The sequence below is a fragment of the Cyprinus carpio genome, chromosome A16, assembly GCF_018340385.1.
Source record: "Cyprinus carpio isolate SPL01 chromosome A16, ASM1834038v1, whole genome shotgun sequence".
Lineage (NCBI taxonomy): Eukaryota > Metazoa > Chordata > Actinopteri > Cypriniformes > Cyprinidae > Cyprinus > Cyprinus carpio.
In genome coordinates, this window is record NC_056587.1 from 23,417,985 (window position 1) to 23,422,984 (window position 5,000).

Sequence of the window (5,000 nt, forward strand, 5' to 3'; positions counted from 1 at the left end):
AACGAGGGGAGTGTTTGAGCTGTTTAATTTCTGATTATTTCAGATTGCGTACATGTTGCGATTAAAGTACACTAAATTATACTTCTCATTGCTATTATTGTTATTCATTTTAACACCCTTTTCACAGACTGACGTTTCTACACAGTTAATAACATTGTAATCTAGCAAAGTTATTTTATAGTTCCATTTTTTTTTTTAAAGTGCTCTTCTTCATGAGCATTTGAGTGTGCAGTTAAAAACTAGCCTAGAGCGCCATCTGCTGTTAAAAAGCTAAGCTCAGAATCTATTCCAGAGAGAATCATGATGCTTTCCGAAAATCTCAGAAAGATCGATCCACGAATCGCGATGCATCCATTTATTGTCCCAGCCCTACTTGTGATGTTGAAATGTGTAAAGGGTCCGTTTGTAGCGTTCTGTGCCGACAGTATTCACACGTGTTTCTCTCTGCCTGCAGGTGGCGATGTCTCCAGGAGAGGATGGTTTAATCGGGATCCCCTTCCCAGAGCACAGCAATGAGCTGCTGTCCCGTCTCAATGCCCAGCGGCGGACCGGGCTGCTCTGTGACCTCACGCTGACCTCACACGGCACACGATACCCCACACACCGCTCCGTCATGGCTGCGGTCAGCTTGTACTTTCGCCGTCTCTTCGGGGCGGAGGAGGGCGAGGATGGAGGCGAGGGTGTGGGCGACAGCTGCAGCGTCTGCCAGCTGGACTGTGTGTCTCCTGATGCTCTGGCCGCGCTGCTGGAGTTCGCCTACACCGCCACGCTGACCATCCGCAGCTCAGGCATGCGTGAGGTCCTGAAGGGCGCGCAGCTGCTGGGGATCCAGTGCGTGGCGGACGCCTGCCGAGACATCCTGGGCGAGACGGGCGACGATCCAATGGACCCCGTGAAGGAGGCCGAGCAGCTGCCATCCCGCCGCAAGCAGGACCGATGCTCCGTGACCCGAGCCGTGTCTCCCGTGAGGCCGGTGTGGCGGAATCCTGAAGGACACGCCCGAGTGCGGGCTGCTTCCGGCGCAAAGGACGAGAAGGACACCCGCCGCCTGCCGCGGTACGACGGAGCCACACGCGCTTCCCACCTGGGCCGCATCGTGAACGGAGGCAGGCTCACGGTGGTGGGTCGGCAGGAGTTCACCCCGATCCCGCACAGACCCAAGACACGCCCTCAGACGAGGAGGAGTCCGGGAGCGTCGCTGGAGCGCAGGGGCGGGCCACACCCCACCACAGCCACTCACAGGGGAGACGGAGGAGGGGGCGGAGGCAGCGGCCGGAAGCGGGCCGTCCTGTAGAAGAGGAAGTCCCAGACAGCCTCAGCAGTGTTCCTCGTCTGTTTCAGAAGATCATCCACGGGGCGGGGAAAGCTTCCGCGGGCACATGAGAACACACACCGGAGAGAAACCATTCCAGTGCTCGGCCTGCGGCGTCCGCTTCACAAGGTACGATACGTTCACAATCTACCAAGGTTTTATGCATTTGACTGACAAATGTATCCAAAGCAACTTACACTACATTTGATCAGTTCTTAACTGCATACGCTCTACAGTTTTGAGCCACAGGCAAGTAGGCAGGGGATGACCCACGTAATCAATCTCTCTATTCTTCTTTCAGTAGAAACACGGTCAAGGATTTTATCTTCTGCTATTGGAGAAAATGAATACGCTGAAATTATATTTGTTGTAGTTTAAGTTCACCATCATAGAAGTTTACCAAACTGTGAAGACTTTGTGGGTTAGGGTTAGTGTGTGTCGTGAACCATTGCTTTATTGAATGCTGAGTATTTTAACACTTCAGTTTTAGTGGGTATAAATAAAGTTGGTTATGAGTCACAGTTTCAGGCTGCACATGCCAGAACATTGCAGTTAACCTCTTTCATTTTCGTCTCAGGAACGACAGCTGAAGATCCACATGCGGAAGCACACGACGGCGAGCGGCCGTATCCCAGCAAAGTCCCGCCGCGTCTGAGCGCCCCGCTCCTAGCGCTTCCTTCACTCCTACGACCTGAAGAACCATCTCTCGCTGCACAGCGGCGACCGGCCCTTCGAGTGTCCACTCTGCCACAAGGCTTTCGCCCGCGAGGACCATCTGCAGCGCCACAGGAAGGGCCACAGCTGCCTGGAGCTCCGGACGCACCGCCGGCGCCGCGGGACTGGGCCTGATCCCAGCGGCTCCCCGCCGTCTGAATCCTTCGGCCTCCGTCAGCAGCTTCCGGATCACATGAGCGTCGCGGCGGCCGCCCAGCTCCTCGAGGGCCACGGCGGCCCCATGCAAGGTTGTCCCGCTGCTGACGGGGGCCCGCATGCCCTTCCCGGAGCTGCTGTGGCGGGCGGTCGCGGGGCCGGTGGGACAAGCCCTGGATAAAGCCGAAGGAGGCTCATCTCCACACGGGAGCGCATCGGTCACACACAGAACGTGGGAGGAGGAAGATGAGGAGCAGGAAGCTGCTGGGGAGGAGGAAGGAAGAGTGACCACGCCCATCTGTGTGTGTGTGTTTGTGTGTGTGTGTGTGTGTGTGTCAGTTATGTAGTCGCCCCATCTTCTGTTTCTGGTGGAGCTCCAGTCGATCGTTTTGTTGTTAGATCTGCTTTGTTTCTGTGGTACATGGTTTTCTGTATGAATCCAAATCAACTGCTTTCGGAGATCCGTCTTGTTTTTTGTTAATGTTCTGTGAGGAGTGCCGAGGCCGACGATGTTCACACTATGCAAAATTCGAGTGCTTGAACAAACCTGGTTTTAAAAACAGACAACTGAATGAATTAAAGAATGCAAAATGAAGCAGCTGGAGGCGTGGCCTTGCTCTCGGTGGTAGAGATCGCCACCTACAGGCCAGCATCGCAGCGGCGCCTCGGGGCATCATGAAGGTGAATCTACTGTAGCTGCTCTTCAATTTAGCCTTTTCCAAATAAAATGATGTTTGGAATTCTTTTCAAATGATAGAATTTACTTTCTACCAAAGATTATTGGTTAGTTTGGTCTTAAATGAGATGAATTATATGTATTCTTCAGATATTTTGAGCCTTTTTTTTTTCTCTGTCGTCGGGAGAGGAAGACTTCAGATGGACCAGGTCTCAGTTCTCACACATTTAAAAAGGGCTTTCGGGAACTGTGTTTAAAAACGCTCTGATGGAGAAGAGCGTGAATCTCGATCTTTCGTTTACCGTTTTCTTCTGTTTTTGAGTTGGGGGGGGGATGAGCTTTATTTTTGATGCTGAGTTTAGAGAAGGGGTCTAGTTTTTCTTTAACGGGAAACGGCAGATGGAGAGTTCTTTTTGTATACTACTTCTATTTATTATTTGTTGGTTTTGATATTTATTGTGACTTTCCTGGTGGAGGCGCTTGGGTAATTCTGCATCTTCTCTTTCTTCTAGCGGCGCTTCCTTCTCGGAGCGCCTCCTCGAGGCTTGGTCTCGGATCGGTTTTTGCCTTTTTATTGTAATGGCCTCAGGTGGCTGATCTCTGTCAGTTTATCCCAGTAACATCACTGCGGTGTGCAGACGCTCAGGTGCTGTAGAGACGCTGAGATTCAGACGTCCTCATTTTGCAAAGTTTTGCACATGAACCTTCTGAATAAAGTACAAGGACCCCTCCGATGACCAGCACAGAAAGACAGAATGAAACGAGGAGGAGTCGTCTTGCCTTTTTTTTTTGAAGCAAATACGCTATCAGAGATATTTTTGAAAAAAATAAAAAATAAAACAATCATCGCATTTATATGAAAAATGATGTCCTTGGTGACATTTATCACTATATCTTTAGCCGCCTTCATATCGCTGACAGGAGCTTTGGGCTCTTGACCTTCTCTAGAATTCACAGCTCTCTATAATCTAAATATCGATCGATATGGGGATGCATTCTGGGGTTTTCGTCTGGAGTACGTTACTGTTCTGCTGACAGTATAGGGAAACTACCCAAAGAGGTTGTATTTTTGCACTAAACGGGATCTCTGGTGTTGTGATATATTGTCTTGCTCATTAGTCTCCCACTATGATTGATTCAAAACGTCTTTGCAATCTTTGATTATTAAGTTCTTTGCAGAAGTTCTGATTTTTTTTTTTATGTAAAAGGATCAAGCTGCCCCTTAGTTTGTTTTATTTTTTTGCAACTATTCTCAGAAATCTTGAGCCATGCACTAAGTGGTTATGCAAATGTTTGGTGAATATAATTTATTGTATATATTTGAGCTTGGAAATATGACCGCCCTGTTATTAAGTAAAGTTTCTTTACATCTGTCTCTTAAAATACGTTGTTTATTGATTGAATCGGAGTTGTTTTATATCAGAAGCAGAGCGATGACTGGTTTTGATTGTGTTTGGGGTGAAGGGATGAGGCTTCCTGTGAAAGCCTTTTAAATTCAGGGATTTTGTGTGTTCTGTTCATGGAGTAGAAAATCTTTCTCAGTGATGCAATCATTTCTCATACCTTGTTTTACAAAGGAAAGAGCAAATAAACAAAGATTTATGTAGAACAGATTGTGCTGGGCCTCCTGCCTGGTCTTTTCAATTGTTTTTTTTGGTTTTTTTTTTGTGGGTAAATATTTGTCCGCTTGCACCGCGCATACCCGCTATGATAAAGATTGAGTGTAATATTCATCAAGTGACGTCATTGTGTGTTTTTAATTAATATTTCATGAGGAACAGAACGGCTGCCGGATTCCAGAAACTCCTGATTAATAATGGAGATGAGACCACTCGCTAGCGCTAGTGTAAGGAGGATATATATTTATGAATATTTACTGTGATTTATATATTTAAATCTTTGTTCCTATGTGTGGGTGATTATTAATGAAGAACATGTTTTATTCAGTAAAAATGTACATTCACAGCGATTTCCACCTTACTTGATTTCCTTTTTAAAATATGAATTTTAAAAAATCTTCCTCGTCTTATCACAAAAAAAAGAAGAATACATGTTTTTTCATCACAAAAAAATTGAATCTAAAATAAACGAATTTTACTTGTAAGATACAATAATAACCTTTAAAACACAATAATAACCTAT

The 5,000-nt window shown here is 47.0% G+C and overlaps 1 pseudogene; it reads left to right on the forward strand.

The window, feature by feature from the left end:
• LOC122134630 overlaps positions 1-2,591 on the forward strand; it is a 5,036-nt pseudogene extending 2,445 nt beyond the window's left edge.
• Positions 2,592-5,000: the final 2,409 nt, after the last annotated feature.